This window comes from Nycticebus coucang, chromosome 8, assembly GCF_027406575.1.
Source record: "Nycticebus coucang isolate mNycCou1 chromosome 8, mNycCou1.pri, whole genome shotgun sequence".
Taxonomy (NCBI): Eukaryota; Metazoa; Chordata; class Mammalia; order Primates; family Lorisidae; genus Nycticebus; species Nycticebus coucang.
Window position 1 is genome coordinate 93,819,161 of NC_069787.1, and position 23,029 is coordinate 93,842,189.

At 43.0% G+C, this 23,029-nt stretch overlaps 1 protein-coding gene and 1 non-coding gene across 4 annotated transcripts in view; one reads left to right on the forward strand and one right to left on the reverse strand.

Moving 5' to 3' along the window:
* PRKAR2A (protein kinase cAMP-dependent type II regulatory subunit alpha) overlaps positions 1-23,029 on the reverse strand; it is a 119,235-nt gene that overhangs the window by 86,826 nt on the left and 9,380 nt on the right. The gene's annotated exons all lie outside the window — the stretch shown is intronic.
* Positions 1,370-1,476, forward strand: LOC128592806 (U6 spliceosomal RNA). Its single transcript, XR_008382020.1, has one exon. It is a non-coding gene; the product is annotated as a U6 spliceosomal RNA (small nuclear RNA).

A 23,029-nucleotide genomic window follows, 5' to 3' on the forward strand; every position in this document is an offset into this window, starting at 1 on the left:
AAGCTTACATAACTTATTCAAGGTCACATTGCTAGTGAGTTGACACACTGGTGCATACTCAGACTCCATGTTTATCTCCACTTCATTCTGTTTCCTAGTCATTTGGTAAGTACTTTTCTGTATTAATAAAAGTGTTCATCGTAGTAATCTCTACACAACAGATTTTTTTTTTTTTTTTGGGAGACAGAACCTCAAGTTGTCGCCCTGGGTAGAGTGCCGTGGCATCACAGCTCATAGCAACCTCCAACTCCTGGGCTCAAGAGATTCTCCTGCCTCCACCTGCCAAGTAGCTGCGACTACAGATGCCCGCCACAACGCCCGGCTATTTTTTGGTTGCAGCTGTCGTTGTTTGGCGGGCTGTACTGGATTCGAACCCGCTAGCTCAGGTGTACATGGCTGGGGCCTTAGCCACTTGAGCCACAGGTGCCAAGCCTCTACCCAACAGATTTAAGATAGACTTCTTTTTTTTTTTTTTTTTGTAGAGACAGAGTCTCACTTTATCGCCCTGGGTAGAGTGCTGTGGCATCACACAGCTCACAGCAACCTCCAACTCCTGGGCTTAGGCGATTCTCTTGCCTCAGCCTCCTGAGTAGCTGGGACTACAGGCGCCCGCCACAACGCCCGGCTATATTTTTTTGTTGCAGTTTGGCCAGGGCCGGGTTTGAACCCACCACCCTTGGTATATGAGGCTGGCGCCCTACTCACTGAGCCACAGGCGCCGCCCTAATATAGACTTTTCCTTTTAGGACAGTACTTCTAGAGAGACAAATGTCAATCCCAAAATGTTTTCTAATAGATTCTTTTTCTCTGTTCCTGTTTACCATTGTCTTAGTTTAAACTTTCTCTCTTCAGGACTGTAGTAAGGCGAGATCCCATCTCTACTAAAAACAGGAAAACTAGACGGGTGTCGTGGCAGGCATCTGTAGTTCTAGCTACTCAGGAAGCTGAGGCAAGAGGAACACTTGAGCCCAAGAGTTTGAGGTTGCTATGAGAACTCTAGCCTGGTACTCTAGCCTGGGGCAACAGAATGAAACTACCATAAAAAAAAATTAAAACTTTAAAAAAAAATTTTAATAAAGATGATTTTAATAATAGTATCACCAAGGGAATAAGACACAGACGACAAGTAGGGCCTCTTACTACAGTCCTGACGAGAGAAAGCTTAAACCAAGACAATGGTAAACAGAAACAGAGAAAAAGACAATCTATTAGAAAACATTTTGGGATTGACATTTGTCTCTCTAGAAGTGCTGTCCTAAAAGGAAAAGTCTACCTCCTTAAATCTTCTGTGTAGAAATTACTATGATGAAAACTTTATTCATACAGAAAGTACTTACCAAGTAATTAGGAAACATTAAGAATGAAGCGGGTGCTCGCTTCGGCAGCACATATACTAAAATTGGAACGATACAGAGAAGATTAGCATGGCCCCTGCGCAAGGATGACACGCAAATTCGTGAAGCGTTCCATATTTTTAAAAAATAAAAATAAAAATAAAAATAAAAAAAAAAAAAAAAAAAAAGAATGAAGCGGTGATAAGCATGGAGTCTGAGCCAGGCTCTGTGGTTTTAAATACCAGTGTGTCAACTCACTAGCAGTGTGACCTTGAATAAGTTACGTAAGCTCCATGTCTCAATTTCCTAATCTATAAAAAGGATAATAATAGTACCTACCTTATAGGGTTGTTGCTGCTGCACAGAAAAGGAAACGCTTGAACTGGTTGATAAAAGATAAGTAGCAGTTCAGCAGACAAATAAGATTGGGAGGACAGCATCCCAGGCAGAAGGGAAGGCATATATAAAGAAGAAGAAACATGAAAAAATGAGCTTGGCTCATAACCTTGGCCCTCTCCAGATCTATATCCCTATTGTTGGCTAAATGCCAGCTAGAATTCCAACCCCATGAGTTGACCTGAAATTCAACAGATCCAGAACAGAACCAAGTAACGTCACAGCTCCTGTTCCTCTAGGCTCCTTTATCAGGGGCAGTACCATTACAGTCTACCATTAGATAATTTTAATTACTCCCATGACCTCCTAAACACAAAGACAGTAGTCAAGAGTAGAATGGTTTGGGGCAGCGCCTGTGGCTCAAAGGGGTAGGGCACCGGCCCCGTATGCTAGAGGTGGTGGGTCCAAACCCAGCCCTGGCCAAAAACTACAAAAAAAAAAAAGAAGAATAAGGGGAGGGAGAGGGGAAGTGGGCAGAGGGAGGGTGATTGGTGGGATTACACCTGCAGTGCATCTTACAAGGGTATATGTGAAACTTAGTAAATGTAAAATGTAAATGTCTTAACGCGATAACTAAGAAAATGCCAAGAAGGCTATGTTAACCAGTGTGATGAATATGTGTCAAATGTGTGATAAAACCAGTATATGGTGCCCCATGATCGCATTAATGTACACAGCTATGATTTAATAATAAAAAAATAAACATAAAAAAATTAAAATTAAAGAAAAAGAATAGAATGGTTAGTCTAATACAATCCATGCCTCATAGGCACATACAAAACACCTCCTGGGACCCTGAGTGTAGGACCTAACTGTGGAAAAATTAGAGTAGGTGGAAGCGGGTAAAATGGCCATAAGAACTGTCATCAGATACCCAGAGGAAGTGCTTCAAAGGTAACTGACTATAGTGATATTCAGCAATAAGGTATGTAGCACTTTTCCTAGGATGAGTTTGAGAACTTAACTGTCAGACCTCATAAGATGGCAGCTCTGATGACCATTCCAGAAAGAGTTCCAAAACTGGTATGAAGGGTAGACTATGTGCTGGCCTCAGTCCACACCTTCCCAAGGAAAGTGCCCTGAAAGTAACCACAGAGATATTCAGCAATGTGTATGTTAACACATTTTCTAGGATGAGTTCAAAAGTTTAATTGTCCACTGTCATTTGCTAGGTATGGTTAGCATACATTAATTCTAATTTTTACCATATCCTTGAAAGGTAGTCAAGAACTTCCTTTTAAGGCTCGGCGCCCATAACACAGTGATTATGGTGCCAACCACATACACAGAAGGTGACAGGTTTGAACCTGGCCAGGGCTAGCTAAATAACAATAACAACTGCAACAAAAAATAGCCAGGCGTTTTGGTAGGTGCCTGTAGTCCCAGCTACTTGGAATGTTGAGGGAAGAGAATAGCTTAAGCCCAACAGTTTGAGGTTGCTATGAGCTGGGACGCCATAGCACTCCACCAAGGGCAACATAGTGAGACTCTGTCTCAAAAAAAAAAAAAGAACTATGTTTTAAGAATGAACATACTGGCTCAGCGCCTGTAGCTCAAGCAGCTAAGTCACCAGCCATATACACCAGAGCTGGCGGGTTTGAATCCAGCCGGAGCCTGCCAAACAACAATGACAACTATAGCCAAAAAATAGCTGGGGTTTGTGATGGGTGCCTGTAGTCCCAGCTACTTGGGAGGCTGAGGCAAGAGGATCGCTTAAGTCCAAGAGTTTGCTACGAGCTATGACGCCATGGCACTCTACCCACATCGACAGCTTGAGACTCTGTCTCAAAAAAAAAGGATGAATATACCAGCCAGGTGCAGTTGCTCATGCCTATAAACATAGCACTCTGGGAAGCTGAGGCAGGAGGATCCCTTGAACTCAGGAATTCGAGACTAGCCTGAGCAAAACCAAGACCCTCTCTGTACTAAAACTAAGAAAAAATTAGCTTGGGATTATGGCTACCTGGGAGGCTGAGGCAGGAGGATCATTTGAACCCAGGAGTTTAAGGTTGCTAGGGTGATGTCACAGCACTCTAACCTGGGCAAGAAAGTTAAGACTCTGTCTCAAAAAAAGAAAAAAAAAAATGAGAATACTGAACATTAATGGCTGGGGCAGAGTCAAGATACAAACTTGAGTGTATCTCATTCCTATTTAAAACAGTTTCCAGTGGGGGGGGTATTTTGGGGTTTTGTTTTGTTTTTTTTTTTTTGAGACAGAATCTTCCTATGTCACCCTCAGTAGAATACCGTGGCGTCACAGCTCACAGCAACCTCAAATTCTTGGGCTTAAGCAATTCTCTTGCCTCAGCCTCCTAAGCTACAGGCAGCCACCACAATGCCCAGCTATTTTCTTGTTGCAGCTGTCACTGTTGTTTAGCTGGCCTGGGCCGGGCTCAAACCTGCCAGCCTCAGTGCATGTGGCCAGTGCTGTAACCACTGTGTTATAGGTGCCCCGCTGATTTCCAATTTTGTTTTTGTTTTTCCTCTAGACAGGGCCTCATTCTATTGCCAAGGCTAAAACGGAATGGCATCATCACAGGTCAATGAAACCTCCCACCTCAGCCTCCCAAGAAGCTAGTACTACAAGCATGTACCATCGTACCCAGCTAATTTTTTTGTTGTTGTTGCAGTTCAGCTGGGGCTGAGTTTGAACCCACCACCCTCAGTATACGAGGCTGGCGCCCTACCCACTGAGCCACAGGCGCTGCCTTAATTCTTCTACTTTTTATAGAGACAGGATCTTACTATGTTGCCAAGGCTGGTCTTAAACAATTAGCCTCAAGTGATCCTCCCACCTTAGGCTACCAAAGTACAAGGATTACAAGCCTGAGCCATGGCATGGCCAGTTTCCAGTTAATTTAATTAACATGAATCAGTCAAAGTATTAATCTTATATGAATCTATTTAAAGCATCTACTTTCTGGATAGGAAAAAAAAAGAAAGAAAGGCTTGGCACCCGTAGCACAGTGGTTACGGCGCCAGCCACATACACCGAGGCTGGCAGGTTCAAAACTGACCCAGGCCAGCTAAACAACAATAATGACAACTGCAACAAAAAATAGTCAGGCACTGTAGTGAGAGCCTGTAGTCCCAGATACTTGAAAATCTGAGGCAAGAGGATCGCTTAAGCCCAAGAGTTTGAGGTTGCTATGAGCTAGGACACCACAGTACTCTACTGAAGATGACATAGTGAGACTCTGTCTCAAAAAAAAAAAAAAAAAATTTTAGAAGTAGTAACTCAATCTAAGAAAAATATTTCTGATTAATAACATTCTTGCTAGCCCCTAATACTACCTCTCTCACTTTTCTTTTTTTTTGTAGAGACAGAGTCTCACTGTACTGCCCTCGGGTAGAGGGCCCTGGCGTCACACAGCTCACAGCAACCTCTAACTTTTGGGCTTACGCGATTCTCTTGCCTCAGACTCCCGAGCAGCTGGGACTACAGGCGCCCGCCACAACGCCCGGCTATTTTTTTGTTGCAGTTTGGCCGGGGCTGGGTTTGAACCCGCCACCCTCGGCATATGGGGCCAGCGCCCTACTTACTGAGCCACAGGCGCCGCCCCTCTCTCACTTTTCAAGTCAGACGCTAATCACCACTAACTTGTATTGTTGAAATGGATTACAATAGGGGTCACCTAGCATCCAGCCTTGACCTGACTCATACCAGTTCCCCGCACTGCTTGTGTAGGGTGCAAACATCATAATGTTCCTCCCCTTTATAAAGCTATTTAACATGTCCCGAGCTGATAGCAGCACCTCCCCAAACTTCTATGGCCACAGCACATTTAAATTGATGGAACACCAGTTGGCACTCACAGTATCTATTAAGTTGGAGCTATATGGTTGGATTAGAGAAGAGAATTTAAAAAAAAAAAAAATGGCCTCAGTAATTGATGCCAAAAAAATTTAACTCAATAATCAAATGAAAAGCAGATTCAAAAAATCAAGCCATTTTCCCCTCCCTAAGAATAATATTTCTTTCTTTCTTTTTTTTTTTTTTTTGTAGAGACAGAGTCTCACTTTATGGCCCTCGGTAGAGTGCCGTGGGCTCACACAGCTCACAGCAACCTCCAACTCCTGGGCTTAAGCGATTCTCTTGCCTCAGCCTCCCGAGCAGCTGGGACTACAGGCGCCCGCCACAACGCCCGGCTATTTTTTGGTTGCAGTTCAGCCGGGGCTGGGTTTGAACCCGCCACCCTTGGTATATGGGGCCGGCACCCCACCGACTGAGCCACAGGCGCCGCCCCCCTAAGAATAATATTTCATGGACGGTACCTGTGGCTCAAAGGAGTAGGGCACTGGCCCCATTTACCAGAGGTAGTGGGTTCAAACCTGGCCCCAGACAAAAAAACTGCAAAACAAAAAAGAAGAATATTTCAGGCTTAGTGCCTGTAGCTCAGTGAGTAGGGCGCCAGCCACATACACCTAGGCTGGTGGGTCTGAGACCAGCCCAGGCCTGCTAAACAACAATGACAACTGCAACAAAAAAATAGCTGAGTGTTATGGCAGGTGCCTGTCGTCCCAGCTACTTGGAAGGCTGAGAGAAGAGAATCTCTTAAGTCCAAGAGTTTCAGGTTGCTGTGAACTGTGATGCCACAGCACTCTACCAAGGGCAACACAGTGAGACTCTGTCTCCAATAAAAAAAAAAAAAGAATAATATTTCACATATTTTATAATTAAAACACAAGACATAGACCAGGTATGGTGGTTCACGCCTATAAACCTAGCACTCTGGGAGGCAGAGGCAGGAGGATCCCTTGAGCTCAGGAGTTCAAGACCGGGCGGCGCCTGTGGCTCAGTCAGTAAGGCGCCGACCCCATATACCGAGGGTGGTGGGTTCAAACCCAGCCCCGGCCAAACTGCAACCAAAAAATAGCCGGGCGTTGTGGTGGGCGCCTGTAGACCCAGCTACTTGGGAGGCTGAGGCAAGAGAATCGCTTAAGCCCAGGAGTTGGAGGTTGCTGTGAGCTGTGTGAGGCCACAGCACTCTACCAAGGGCCATAAAGTGAGACTCTGTCTCTACAAAAAAAAAAAAAAAAAAAAAAGGAGTTCAAGACCAACCTTAGGAAGAGTAAGACCCCCATCTTTACTGAAAATAGAAAAATTAACCAGGCATGTTGGCAAGTGCCTATACTCCCAGTTACTATTACACAAAAAACTAGCCGGGCATTGTGGTGGGTGCCTATAGTCCCAGCTACTGGGGAGGCTGAGACAAAAAGATCAGTTGGGCCAAAGAGTTTGAGGTTGCTGTGAGCTATGATGATGCCAAGGCACTGCACCCAAGGCGATAGAGTGAGACTCTGGGGGAAAAAAAAATCACAAGTCACAATGATAAAACAGAAATCACAAATCATACAAGTTAGTAAATTTGAATTACGTAATAATACACAGAACTCAAGTCACATGTGTTCATGATACCCTGGGATTCTTGTTTTTCTTTTCTTTTTTTTTTTTTGAGACAGAGTCTCACTATGTCACCCTTGGTAGAGTGACGTGGCATCACAGCTCACAGCAACCTCAAACTCCTGGGCTTAAGTGATTCTCTTGCCTCAGACTCCAAAGTAGCGGGGTCTATAGGCGCCCACCACCAACACCCGGCTATTTTTTTTGTTGTTGCAGTTGTCATTGTTGTTTAGCTGGCCTGAGTCGGGTTTGAACCCGCCACCCTCAGTACAGGTGGCCGGCGCTGTAACCGGCCACTTGCCCCAGCCTTCCAAGTAGCTGGGACTACAGGACACTGACCTGATTCTTAAGTTTTTTTGTTTTGTTTTGTTTTTGATTGTTGCAGTTTGGCCAGGGCTGGTCTCGAACCTGCCACCCTTGGTATATGGGGCTGGTGCCCCACTCACTGAGCCACAGGCACTGCCCTGATTCTTAAGATGTACAATGATAAAAACATGTTCGAACTTTCTTACATCTACACTCATAAATGAATTTTAGAACAAAAGTTACTCAATTGGAGCTGTTCTTTCTTTTAACTTCCATAACATCACATTGACATTCTCCAGCTACAGCGAGTGGCAAGATAACCTGGAAAGATTGTTAAATGCACAGTCTCACGGTTGCTCTCCAGGTTGAGTTGTTCAGTGAAGGGTTCAATACTTCACTCCTTGGCATTTAAAATGGAGGAAGAAAGAAATCAAAACATATGTACTCTATTTTTTGTTGTTGTTTTTATGAATCTTTTTTTTTTTAAGAAGGATATATCTTTAAAAAAAAAAAAACAACAGTTAAATGTCAGTAGTTCTTAACTTAGGCTACCAGTGACAAACCACTGGGAACATGTAAAAAATACTGATGCTTGGGGCAGGGCACAATGGCTCATGCCTGTAATGAGCATCAGGAAGTTTGGGGTGGTGCCTATGGCTCAAAGGAGTAGGGCGCCGGCCCCATATGCTGGAGGTGGTGGGTTCAAACCCAGCCCTAGCCAAAAACTGCAAAAAAAAAAATTAAAATAAATAACAAATAAAAAATAAAATAAATGAGCATGAGGAAGCCAAGGCTGGTGAATCACTTGAGCTCAGGAGTTCCAGACCAGCTCTGAGCTATTTTTAATACCCATCTGTATTAAAAATAGAAAACGTAGCAGGGCATCCTGGTGGGCGCTTATAGTTACAGCTGATCAGGAGGCTGAAGAGGATTGCTTGAGCCCAAGAGTTTGAGGTTGCTGTGAGCTATGATGTCATAGCTCTCTACCCAAGGGCAACAGAATAAGACTCTGTCTCAAAAATAAAAATAAAAAATACTGATGTTTGGGTCTCACTCTCCTTCTGTTCTCCTCACAAATTAATTGGTTGGATATAGAGCCTGAGCATCAGTACTTCTTTAAAAAGTTCCCAAGACTAAAAACCACCGCTACAGGGAAGGGAAAGAATCAAGTAGAGGCTAGAAGGATAGAAGCCAGACTTCTCTGAATATACCTTGTTTTGTAGATATGACTTTGGAACCACATAAACATTTTATTCAATTACAAAATGAGAAGAAAATTAAAAGAGAAGATCCTCCTGACTCAGCCTCCCATAAAGCAAACTACCTGTATGTTGAATTGGAAAGAGAATCACACAATAACTATTTCAAGTGACTTAAACTGGACATGCTAGTGGGGTGTATCCTAAAGATAAAAACTCAAGAAAATCAGGAGGTGCTTGTGGCTCAAAGGAGTAGGGCACCAGCCCCATATGCCAGAGGTGGTGGGCCAAACCCAGCCCCAGCCAAAAACTGCAAAAAAAAAAAAAAAAAAAAGAACACAAGAAAATCTAAAAAAAAAAATTTTTTTAAAGAAAAAGAAAATCGGGCGGCCCCTGTGGCTCAGCAGATAGGGCGCCGGCCCCATATGCCGAGGGTGGTGGGTTCAAACCCGGCCCCGGCCAAACTGCAACAAAAAAAAAAATAGCCGGGCGTTGTGGTGGGCACCTGTAGTCCCAGCTACTCGGGAGGCTGAGGCAAGAGAATCGCCTAAGCCCAGGAGTTGGAGGTTGCTGTGAGCTCTGTGATGCCACAGCACTCTACCGAGGGCAGTAAAGTGAGACTCTGTCTCTACGAAAAAGAAAAAGAAAATCTTAAACTGTTTTGAGAAATCATATCGCTAATATTATCTGTGACTGATTTATGTGCACTAAGGGGTAAAGAAAATGAATAATTATGTTAATGTTACTTTAAAGTGGGATTTGGGGGGCAGCATCTGTGGCTCAGTGAGTAGGGCACTGGCCCTACTGGGTTCAAATCCAGCCCTGGCCAAACTGCAACAAAAAAATAGCCGGGTGTTGTGGCAGGTGCCTATAGTCCCAGCTACTCGGGAGGCTGAGGCAAGAGAATTGCCTAAGCTCAAGAGCTGGAGGTTGCTGTGAGCTGTGTGACGCCATGGCACTCTACTGAGGGTCTGTCTCTTCTGTCTCTAAGAAAAAAAAAAAAATTAAAGTGGGTTTGGGGACATTAGAGAAAGGCTATTCATTAGATTAAACATGTTAGTCCTAAATTTGATCTGGAAAACATCCTGAACATCAGACTATGGCCTCTACCACTTCTGCCTAAAGAGAAACTGGGTTCATTGAAGAAATTGGTAATTCTAGGCTTGTTGCCTATAGCACAATGGTTACGGCACCACCCACATATACCCAGGGTGGCAGGTTCGAACCAGGCCCAGGCCAGCTAAACAACAATGACAACTACAAAAAAAAAAAAAAAAAATAGCCGAGAGTTGTGGGTGCCTGTAGTCCCAGCTACTTGGGAGACTGAGGCAAGAGAATTGCGTAAGTCCAAGAGTTTAAGGCTGCTGTGAGCTGTGACACCACAGCCCTCTATCCAGGGTGACATAGTGAGAGTCTGTCTCAAAAAAAATTTTTTTAAACAAAGAATAAAACTAGGGCGGTGCCTATAGCTCAGCGGGTAGGGCAATGGCCACATATACCAATGCTGGCGGGTCCAAGCCCAGCCCATGCCAGCTAAAAAACAACAATGACAACTGCAACCAAAAAATAGCTGGGCATTGTGGTGGGCGCCTATAGTCCCAGCTATTTGGGAGGCTGAGGCAAGAGAACTGCTTGAGCCCAAGTGTTTGAGGTTGCTGTGAGCTGGGATGCAACAGCACTCTATCGAGGCAACATAGTGAGACTCTGTCTCAAAAAAAAAAAAAGGGCATTGTTCCCAACAAAAATGCCTTTACTTCAGATGACAGCTATTCTTTGGTGGTCCCCAGGCTGGCTGTATTTCTGACTGATAGGCTGTAAATTCAACATTTCCCATAACTCCTCCAGTTTGATATTTACTAGAACTCAAAGAATTTAGAAAAGCACTGTATTTATAATTACAGTTTTATCATAAAGGATATAAATAAAGAAGAGACACAAATGAAGACATACATATGTAATGCCTAGAAAAGTCCACAACACAAACTTCTGTGCCCTTTCCCCGTGGAATTAGGACACATGACCCTCCCACCATATCAATATGTCTGTTCACCAAACAGGAAGATCTACCACCAAACTTTCTCTTCAGAGATTTTCCTAGATTTTCATAACACAGGCATGACTGATTGAATCACAGTCCACAAGACTGAACTCAATCTCCTTCTCCCCAGTCTGGGATGCCTCAAAACACTCACCAATTACATGTTAGTCCTCCCAGGTAACCAGTCCCCATCCTGAGTCATCTCATTATCATAAACTGAGGTAAGATTCTAGAGATTCATAAATAACAAAGACATTCCTGTCACTTAGAAATTCTAAGGATTTTAGAAGCTCTGTGCCAGGAACCTGGGATGAAGGCCAGTCACATTCTTTAGTACTCACTATACAACAAAAATAAACCGTTAAAACTCTTTAGTCAACTTATAAAAATAAACGTTAAAAAAAATTACAAAAAAAAAAAAGATTACCAAAGCCACTGATGCCCACTTATTATAGGGGCACTAAATTCCATTCCATTCCATTTATTAGCATTTCAGATACCACTCATCTACTATACTACAAACCATTTAAAAAACTTGGTATATAGGGTGGTTCCTGTGGCTCAAAGGAGTACAGCCCCAGTCCCATATACCAGAGGTGGAGGGTTCAAACCCAGCCCCTGCCAAAAACTGCAAATAATAATAATAATAAAATAAATCTTAAAAAAAAAATTGGTATATATATATATATATATATTTATAGGCTCGGTAACTGTATGGTGCCAGCCACATACACTGAGGGTGGCGGCTTCAAACCTGGCCCGGGCCAGCTAAACAACAACGAAAAATCACTGGGCATTGTGGCGAGCGCCTGCAGTCCCCTTGGGAGGCTGAGACAAGAGAATCACTTAAGCCCAACAGTTTGAGGTTGCTGTGAGCTGTGATGCTATTGAACTCTAAGGAGGGCGACATAGACTCTGTCTCAAAAAAAAGAAAATGGTATATATTAAAGCTAACTATACTTAGAATTATCTATGATCACTAGGACCAAAAAAAAAAACAACCCTGGAGGAACGCCAGCCAGATAGGGTTTTTTGGGGTTTTTTTGAGACAGAGTATCACTTGGTCACCCTCAGTAGAGTAGTCATAGCTCATAACAACTTCAAACTCTGCAGCTCAAGCAATCCTCTTGCCTTAGCCTCCCAAGTACCTAGAACTACAGGTGCCCACCACAACACACAGCTATTATTTTAGAGACAGGGGTCTCACTCTGGCTCAGGCTAGTCTCCAACTCCTGAGCTCAACCAATCCACCTGCCTTCCTTGGCCTCGGAGAGAGTGCTAGGATTACAGGCATAAGCCACCACACCTGGCCTGGGCTTTTTTTTTTTTTAATTGAGAAACCAGCCCACTAGTTGAACACTGGGCACCAGCCCACTAGTTGAAATGGCAAGAAAAATCACTTGTCCTTATTAGTTACCATATAATCACCAAACACAAAGTTTCAACAGTCTTCCCCAAAAGAACTCTGAAGAATGTGACAAAACGTTAAATATGTCTGTTGACAGCATGAAGCAAACTCCTCTAATTTTAATTTTCTGTAAAAATGTTGGATGGCTCAAAAAACAAAAGCACTTATAGTTATGTGTAACTTCATTCTGAGATAGGTGTTGTTAGGTGATTTTATCATGCAATCATAGAGTATACTTACACAAATCCAGATGGTAGAACCTACAGCAAAACTATATGGCAAAACTCCTGCTCCTAGTGAGAAGGCCAAATTGACCCCATCTTGCACTCCTTCATTCCCCACTTTCTGGAGAGCTGTCCCGGAGCATGTAGGCCTTGCAGAAATGGGAAGTGTTAAATAAACATACCCTGTGGAGACAGGGCAGATTAGCCCAGGATGCAGGCCCTGGTAAAACACCATTTGGCTCCCTTTGTAACACCTTGTCCCAGAGATCTAACCTTGCCTTTTGCTTCTGTAAATTGCTGTGCATTAGGAATTCCAAAAACTGAAAGAAGGGTATAAAAATCCCCTACCTCTGTAAGGCGGTGCCAAAAATTTTCAGGTGTGAACCTATCTCTGTTGGCCAATAAAGGCCCCCATACCTAATCTGAACTCAGTGTGTTGGCGTTTTCTCTATTAATTCCACTTGTGTTGGGTACAACACTAGGCTACAAATAACAGCATGTAACTGTATTGAATACTGTAGGCAACAGTTAACACAATGGTAAATACTTGTGAATCTAAACATATTTAGGCATAGAAAGGTAGAGTAAAAATACAGTATAAAAGTTAAAAAACAAACAACAACAAAAAAAAACAGTACACCTGTACAGGGCACTTACCAGGAATGTAAGTTTTTCTGGGTGAATAAGTGGTAAGTGAATGTAAAGGCCTAAGACAGTATTATACACTACCATAGACTTTAAAAACACTGTACATTAGATTATACTAAATTTATTTTTAAGATTTATTAAATAATAATCTTAGCTTACTGTAGCTTTTTTATTTTATAAACTTGTTAATTTTTTTTTTAAGAGATGGGGTCTTACTATATTACCCAGGCTGGAAAGCAGTGGAGTGATCATAGCTCACTGTAACCTCAAACTCCTGGTCTCAAGCAATATTCCTGTCTCAGCCTCCAAAGTGCAAAGATTACAGGCATGAACCACTATATCCAGCTAGGGGATGTATTTTGCTCCTTGAGAATCTTTTTGAGCTGGATATAGTGCTTTCTGTAGAGCTAAATAGAGTGGCCTTCTCTTTCCTTCTTCCAAGCTTTTATTGTTGAATGACAGTAAAACTTCTCTCTTGTCCTTTTTTTTTCTTTTTTTTGAGCTAGAGTCTCAAGCTATTGCCCTGGGTAGAGTGCTCTGGCATCATAGCTCAGAGCAACCTCCAACTCTTGGGCTCAAGTGATCCTCTTGCTTCAGATTTTCTATTTTTAGTACAAACGGTGTCTTGATCTTGCTCAGGCTGATCTCAAACCTGTGAGGTCAAGCAATCCACCCAGAGTGCTAGGATTACAGAAAGCAACAATTTCACATTATCACATGGCTTCACAACTCTACAGTATGAACTGTCCAAGTAAAGGGTGACAGTAGCTCTATTGTGAGACAGTGGCACAAAAAAACACAGACAGGATATGATATCCAAAGTATTAAAAAAAAAAAATGACAACCTAAATAGATAAACTGGGCTTCATTAAAAAAAAAATTTTTTTTTATGAGACAGAATCTCACTTTGTAGTCCTCGGTAGAGTGCCATGGCATCATAGAGCTCACATTAACCTGCAACTCTTGGACTCAAGTGATTCTCTTGCCTCAGCCTCTCAAGTAGCTGGGATTACAGGCGCCCACCATAATGTGTGGCTAATTTTTAGAGATAGGGTCTCACTCTGGCTCAGGCTGGTCTCAAACCTGTGAGCTCAGGCAATCCACCCACCTTGGCCTCCCAAGTACCAGGATTACAGGCATGAGCCACTGCGCCTGGCCGTTAGCAGACATTAGATGAAACATTATAAAGGTTAAACCTACCTAAAATGAATAAAATTGAAATTTAAAAAACTGAGGAATATTGGGCAGTGCCTGTGGCTCAGTGAATAGGGCACTGGCCCCATATACGAAGGGTGGTAGGTTCGAACCCAGCCCCAGCCAAACTGCAACAAAAAATACCCAGGTGTTATGGCAGGCACCTGTAGTCCCAAGCTACGTGGGAGGCTGAGGCAAGAGAATTGCCTAAGCCCAAGAGCTGGGGGCTGCTATGAGCTATGACGCCATGGCACTCTACCGAGGGCAACAAAGTGAGACTCTGTTTCTAAAAAATAAATAAATACATACATAAAAAACTGAGGAATAATTTCCAAAAATTAAATTAATATATATATTGTTTGAGACAGAGTCTCAAACTGTCACCCTGGGTAGAACTTGGGTAGAGCGCTGTGGCATCATATCACATAACAACCTCCAACTCTTGGGCTCAAGCAATCCTCTTGCCTCAGTTTTTCTATTTATAGTAGAGACAGGGTCTTGATTTTGGTCACGCTGATCTCGAACTCCTGAGCTCAATCAAGCAAACCACCTGCCTCAGCCTCCCAGCGTGCTAGGATTATAGGTGTGAGCTGCCGCACCCAGCCAAATTAATATACTTTAAAAATAATTTTTAAGCCGGGCGTGGTGGCTCACGCCTGTAATCCCAGCACTGTAGGAGGCTGAGGAGGGAGAATCACTTGAGCTCAGGAGTTCGAGACTCGCCTGAGTGACAGTGAGACCCCTGACTCGTGAAAAAAATGGAAAAACCCAGCCAGGCGCCGCGGCGAGTGCCTGTAATCCCAGCGGCTTCCGGAGGCTGAGGCAGCGGGGTGCCCACAGCCCGAGTCCGAGGTTGTGGTGAACTACCACGCCCACTGCACTCTGCTCAGGGGCATAGGGTGGGACCCTGTCTCAACAGCAAAAAAAAAAAATTTTAATACCTGGCACTATCAAGCATACAACAAATTTGGTAATTGCATATGTTGCTAGTGACTGTGTATGTTGACACAATCCTTCTGAAAAGCAACATGACCCTAGCTGGGTGTAGTGGTGGGCTACTGTAGTCCCAGCTGATTGGGAGGCTGAAACAGAAGGATAAGTGAGTACAGGAGTACAAGATTGCTGTGAGTTATGACACTGGGCAACAGAATAAGACTCTATCTCGAAAGAACAAGATTGTGGTGATGGTTGTATAACATAGTGAGTGCATTTAATGGCTCTAAACTATACACATTAAAATGATAAAAAGTACATTTTGTGTTATATTTATTCTTTTTTTTGAGACAAGCGTCTCACTAGGTCACCCTCCGTAGAGTGCCATGGCAACACAGCTCACAGCAACATCAAACTCTTGGGCTTAAGCAATTCGCTTGCCTCAGCCTCCGAAGTAGCTGGGACTACAGGCGCCCACCACAATACCGGACTATTTTTTGTTGCAGTTGCCACTGTTGTTTAGCTATCCCCGGCTGGGTTTGAACCTGCCACCCTCGGTGCATGTGGCTGGCACCCTCACCACTGTGCTATAGGCACCAAGCCTGTTATATTTGTTCTACTACAATAAAAAAGTAATTATCACAACTATGTAAAGAAATGTTTACATACTTTTAAAAAAAAAGAAAAAATGATAGGCATTTTAGGCATGAAATAAGACAAATAGTATGATGGAAGTAACTCCAGCGTATACTCAAATCCTAATTCCACTACTTGCTAGGTGTACGATTTTACATAAACTCTAGGCCTCAATTTCCACATTTGTAAATGGAACTAAAATTCTTACCTTAAAAGATTAAGAGGATTCAGTAAAATAATGCAAATAAACCATGGTATTGGAACTAGCACTGAATAAACTGTATTGCAAAACTGTATTTATGGTTTTAATTACATAAAATGTATGTCCATGATAATATTTCCTGATTTGGCTGATGAAATACATTTTCTAAACAAATGAAATGGACATTTATGATTTACGTACCTTTTTCACAAAAATAGTTTAACTGAAAAAGAAAGGTGATTGCACAAACTATAGTTTTAATTTTTTTTTTTTTATTTCTCACTCTGCTACCTCAGGCTAGAATATCAGCCTACCACATAGAAACCTCAAACCTGGGCTTAAGTGATCCTCCTGTCTCAGCCTCCAGAGTAGCTCCATGACACCCAGCTAACTTTTTTCTTTTTTTCTATTTTTAATAGAGATGGACTCTCGATCTTGCTCAGGCTGGTCTCAAACTCTTAAGCTCAAGCAATCCTCCCACCTCAGCCTCCTAAAGGGCTAAGATTGTAGGTATACACCATGCCTCCCAATCTATAGTTCTAATTTTGAAGGTTCGGGTTCAAGGTGGTAAAAAATGCTCAGGAATTATTCAGAAACTAAAAGATAAAACTTTTTTTTCTTTAACGTTCAGGAAGAGAGGAGTTCACTGAAGAAGAAAAGATAAAAAACTAAATCCTGGGATTCATGAACCAGCTTTTTAAGGGCAGGGAGGAGGCCAAAGGTGAACAGCCAGAGGAAGAGTGATGAATGTTAAGAGAGAATATACAACAATATCAAAATTCTGCTGAGAAGGAAGATAGCGTGAACCATAAATTTGAAGTTACTGTGAGCACTTCACTCTAGCCTCTTGCCTTAGGCAACAGAGTGAGACTCTGTCTCAAAAAAAAAAAAAAAATTTTTTTTTTCTGAGAGATACAGATATGATAACTCAGGAATATTAGTATTAATACACAAAAAAATTTTGCTACTGACATTTGACCCTATATCACATTGCATTGTGTAATAAAAAATGAAAATGTGTGAACAATCCTAATGAATCCACTAAACAACTATTAGAACCAATAAGTGAGTTTAGGCTCTGTGCCTGTAGCTCAGGCATTAGGGCGCCAGCCACATGCACCAGGGCTGGAGGATTCAAACCCAGCCCAGGCCTGCTAAAATAAAACAAAACAAATTAGCTGGGCATTGTGGTGGATGCCTATAGTCCCAGCTACTCTGGAGGCTGAGGCAAGAGAATTGCTTGAGCCCAAGAGTTTGAGGTTGCTGCGAGCTATGACACCACGGCATTCTACTGAGGGCAACATAGTGAGACTCTGTCTCAAAAAAAAAAAGAGTGAGTTTAGAAATGCTATGGGAGGGTGGGGGGCGGCACCTGTGGCTCAGTGAGTAGGACACTGGCACCACATACCGAAGGTGGCAGGTTCAAACCCGGCCCTGGCCAAACTCCAACAACAACAACAACAACAACAAAAAGTAGCCGGGTGTTGTGGCGGGCACCTGTAATCATAGCTACTCAGGAGGCTAAAGCAAGAGAATCCCCTAAGCCCAAGAGCTGAAGGTTCCTGTGAGCTGTGATGCCACAGCACTCTACCGAGGGCAACAAAGTGACTCAAAAAAAAAAAAAAAATTGTTTCTAGAAATGCTACAGGGGGTGGTGCCTGTGGCTCAAGGAGTAGGATACCAGCCCCATATACCTGAAGTGGCAGTTTCAAACCCAGCCCCAGCCAAAAACTGCAAAAAAAATAGAAATGCTATAGAATATAAGATCAGTATAAAAAATCAACTGTAGGGCAGTGCCCATAGCTCAGTGGGTAGGGCGCCAGCCAAATACAATGGGGCTGGCAGGTTCAAACCCTGCCCGGGCCAGCTTAAACAACAATTATAACTTCAACCAAAAAAATAGCCGGACATTCTGGCAGATGCCTGTAGTCCCAGCTACTTAGGAAGCTGAGGCAAGAGAATTACTTAAGCCCAAGAGTCTAAGGTTGCTGTGAGCTGTGACGCCATAGCACTCTACCCAGAGTGACAGCTTGAGATTCCGTCTCAAAAAAAACAAAAAAAAAAATCAACTGTATTTCCATAAACTTGCAACAAAAAATCTGAAAAGGAAATAAACAAAACAGTTCAATTTACAATACCATCAAAAAGAACTTAGGAATAAATTTAACAAAGAAAAAGAAAATTGATGCTACAAAACATTTTTACAAGTTCAAGAAGATCTAAATGAATGGGAAAACATTCATTGATCATAAGACTTAACATTATTAAGACAGCAATAATTTCCAAATTCATCAATGCATACTCCATCAAAATCCCAGTTGGCTTCATTGCTGAAATTGACAAGCTAAGCCTAAAAGACGTGGAAATTCAAGGAACCCCAAAATAGCCAAAGCAATTCTAAAAAGAATGAAGTTAGAGAACATGCACCTCTTGGTTACAAAACCTACTATAAAGCTGTGGTAATAAACACACTGTGATATTACTGTTAGACACATAAATCAATGAAGTACAACTGAATCTAGAGACTATCATATTTATAATCAATTTTCTTCTTTTTTTTTGAGACAGAGTCTCACTTCGTTGCCCTCAGTAGAGGGCCATGATGTCCTAGCTCACAGCAACCTCAAACTCTCAGGCTCAAGCGATTCTCTTGCCTCAGTCTCCCAAGTAGCTGGGACACAGCTATCACGCTATTTTTAGAGACCAGGTCTCCCACTGGCTCAGGCTGGTCTTGAACCTGTGAGCTCAGGCAATCGTCACTTTTCGGCTTCCCAGGATTACAGGCGTGAGCCACCACTGAATGAAAAAAAAAAGTCTTTTCAACAAATGGTACTCCTACTGGAAATAAACACGAAAAAGAATGAAGTACCTCACACTTTATATAAAAAGGTAACTCAAAATTTACCAAAGGCATAAATGTAAGAGCTAAAACTACAAAACTCCTAGAAGAAAATATGGAAAGATGTAAGACCAAAATAAAAAAAATAAATAAAAGAAAAAGAAAATATAGAAAGCCAGATATGGTAACTCGCTTCTATAATACCAAAATGTTGGGAGGACTGCTCAAGGACAGTAGTTAAAGACCAGCATGGGCAACAAAGCAGACCATATCTTGACAAGAATTTTATTTACTTTTTTTTTTTTTTAGAGACACAGTCTCACTTTGTCGCCCATGGTGGAGTGCCGTAGCATCACAGCTCACAGCAACCTCCAGCTCTTGAGCTAAGGCGATTCTCTTGACCCAGCCTCCCGAGTAGCTGAGACTACATGCCCCGGCCACAACGCCTGGCTATTTTTTGGTTGCAGTTTGGCTGGGGCCGGGTTGGAACCTGCCACCTTCGGTATATGGGGCTAGCGCCCTACTCACTGAGCCACAGGTGCTGCCCTCGACAAGAATTTTAAAATAAAATAACCTGGCCCCAGCCAAACTGCAACAAAAAAATAGCCGGGCGTTCTGGCAGGTACCTGTAGTCCCAGCTACTCAGGAGGCTGAGGCAAGAGAATCGCCTAAGCCCAGGAGTTGGAGGTTGCTGTGAGCTATGATACCACAGCACTCTACGGAGGGCAATGAGACTCTGTCTCTAAAAAATAAATAAATAAATAAATAAATAAAATAAAATAAATTTGCTGGGCATGGTGGCACACATATATAATCTAGCTACCAAGAGGTGGGGGAGGAAACTTTAGCCTAGGAGTTCAGGACCACAGTGAACTATGATCATGCTACTGCACTCCAGCCTGGGCAACAGAGCAAGACCATCACCAAAAGAGCAAACAAAAACAAAAACAAAAAACAGAAAAAAAATATTCAAGCAGAGGTACAGATAAAAACTGGAAAAAAAAAAAAGAATAAAATATAGGGGTTAATCTTCATGACCTTGGATTTGGCAACGATTTCTAAACATGATACCTAAAACATGAATAACAAAAGATAAAAAAGATTCATTGAGCTTCATCAAAATTAAAAACTTTTTTCGGCGAGTGATGTTGTACCAAAAAAAAAAAAAATTGTGCTTGAAAGATATCAAAAAAGTAAAAAGATAGCCCACTGAATGGGAGAAAATATTTGCAAATCACATATCTGATAAATAATTTATAGGCTGGGTGCAGTGGCTCACTCCCGTAATCCTAGCACTCTGGGAGGCTGAGGCAAGTGGATTACTTGAGCTAAAGAGGTCAAAACCAGCCTAAGCAAAAGTGCGATCACCCTCACCCCCCCCCCACCACCACCGTGTCTACTAAAAATAGAAAAACTGAGGCAAGAGGATCACTTGAGTCTGAGCTGGAGGTTGCTGTGAGCAATGATACTTGGGCCTCTGTATCAAAAAAAAAAAAATAGAAAAAGGATTTTTACCTAGAATATATTAAAAAACTCCTACAACTCAAAAATAAAAAACAAATTACCCAATTTAAAAATCAACAAAGAGGGGCAGCGCCTGTGGCTCAGTGGGTAGGGCACTGGCCCCATATGCCGAGGATGGTAGGTTCGCACTCAAGCCCGGCCAAACTGCAACAGAAGAATGGCCGAGTGTTGTGGCGGGCATCTGTAGTCCCAGCTACTCTGGAGGCTGAGGCAAGACAAGAGAACCACCTGGGCCCAGGAGTTGGAGGTTGCTATGAGCTGTGTGACGCCATGGCACTCTACCCAGGGCGATAAAGTGAGACTCTGTCTCTACAAAAAAAAAAAAAAAAATCTACAAAGAGCCCGGTGCAGTGGTTCACATCTGTAATCCTAGCACTCTGGAAGGCAAAGACAGGCAGATTGCTTGCGGTCAAGAGTTCAAGACCAGCCTGAGCAAGAGTGTGACCCCATCTCTACTAAAAATAGAAAAACTAGCCAGAAGACCGGACAAGGTGCCTCACGCCTGTAATCCTAGCACACTGGGAGGCCGAGGTGAGTGGATTGTCTGAGCTCACAAGTTCAAGACCAGCCTGAGCAAGTGCGAGACCCCTTCTCTAAAAAACAGCCAGGCATTGTGGCAGGCTCCTGTAGTTCCAGCTACTTGAGAGGCTGAGACGAGAATTGCTTGAGCCCAAGAGTTTAAGGTGGTTGTAAGCTATGACACCATGGCACTCTACTGAGGGTGACAAAGTGAGACTGTCTCAAGAAAAAAAAAAAAAAAAGAAAGAAAGAAAGAAAATCTAGCCAGGCGTTGTGGCAGGCACCTGTAGTCCCAGCTACTTGGGAGGCTGAGGAAAAAGGACTGTTTGAACCCAAGAATTTGAAGTTGCCTTGAACTATGATGTCCTAGCACTCTACCTAGGGTGACAAAGTGAGACACTGTCTCAAAGGAAAAAAAAAAGGAAGTGAAACAATTCTGAATGCCAATTGATTGTTCTTATGCAGTTAGAGTAACATTAATAAGTCTATACTTCAGCCTTTCTCAACAGTTAAACATTCATTATTATATGAAGTAGGTACTGTTTGATATCAAAACTGCTACCATACCAAACTAATAACAGCTAATAAGTTTGGTTTTGGGGGGTTTTTTTGAGACAGAGTCTCACTATGTTGCCCTCAGTAGAGGGCCATAGCATCACAGCTCACAGCAACCTCAAACTCTTGGCCTCCTCAAACCTCAGCCTTCCAAGTAGCTGAGACCACAGGCGCTTGCCACAACACCCGGCTATTTTTTGGTTGCAGTTATCATTGTCGTTCAGCAGGCCCGGCCTGGGTTGGAACCCACCAGCTCTGGTATATGTGGCTGGCACCCTAGCCACTGAGCTACAGGCTCCGAGCCACAGCTAATAAGTTTTTGAGTCTTTCCAATAGCATACAATTTTATAAAGTAAACTGGTAGTTAGTCAGAAGGACCTTATGCACTTTGCTGCCCTTGGTAGAGTATGCTGGTGTCACAGCTCACAGCAACCTCAAACTCTTGGGCTCAAGCAAACCCGGCCTTAGCCTTCCAAGAAGCTGAGACTACAGGCACCCACCACAATGCCTGGCTATTTTTAGAGACAAGGGTCTCACTTTTGCTCAGGTGGATCTCAAACTCCTGACCTGAGTGATCCACCCATCTCCGCTTCCCAGAGTTTTTCTTTTCTTTTTTTTTTTTGTAGAGACAGAGTCTCACTGTACCGCCCTTGGTAAAGTGCCGTGGCGTCACACGGCTCACAGCAACCTCTAAGTCATGGGCTTACGCGATTCTCTTGCCTCAGCTTCCCAAGCAGCTGGGACTACAGGCGCCCGCCACAACGCCCGGCTATTTTTTTGTTGCAGTTTGGCCGGGGCTGGGTTTGAACCCACCACCCTCGGTATATGGGGCCGGCGCCCTACTCACTGAGCCACAGGCGCGGCCCTTCTTTTTTTTTTTTTTTTTTTTTAAGAGATAGAGTTTCACTTTGTCCTTCTTGGTAGAGTGCTGTGGTGTCACAGCTCACAGCAACCTCCAGCTCTTGGGCTTAGGAGATGCTCTTGCCCCAGCCTCATAAGTACCTGGGCCTACAGGCACCCGCCACAATGCCCGGCTATTTTTTATTGTAGTTTGGCTGGGGCCGGGTTCCAACCCACCACTCTCGGTATATGGGGCTGGCACCCTACTCACTGAGCCACAGGCGCCACCCTAGAGTATCTATTTCTAATTTAAGCAGTGTGGACTTATTATCCTAATGTCACTGGACATGAAATGTATTTTTTATTTTCTTTTTAAAATTGTGGTAAAATATACATAACATAAAACATACCACTCAAACTCTTTTAAAGAGTTTTGTTTTGTTTTCTTTTCTTTTTGACATAGTGCCTCACTATGTCGCCCTTGGTGGAGTGCCATGGCATCACAGCTCACAGCAACCTGAAACTCTTGGGCTTAAGCGATTCTCTTCCCTCAGCCTCCCAAGTACCTGGGACTACAGGTGCCTGTCACAACGCCTGGCTATTTTTTGTTATAGTTGTCATTGTTGTTTAGTTGGCCCAGGCAAGGTTTGAACCCGCCACCCTTGGTGTATGTAGCTGGTGTGGAGCCTGAGTTTTGTTTTTTTTGTTTATTTGTTTTGAGACAGGGTCTTACTCTCTTACAAGGGCTAGAATGCAGTAGCCTAATCACTACTCATTACAACAACAAACTCATGGGCTCAAGCAATCTTCCTGTCTCACCCTCCTGACAG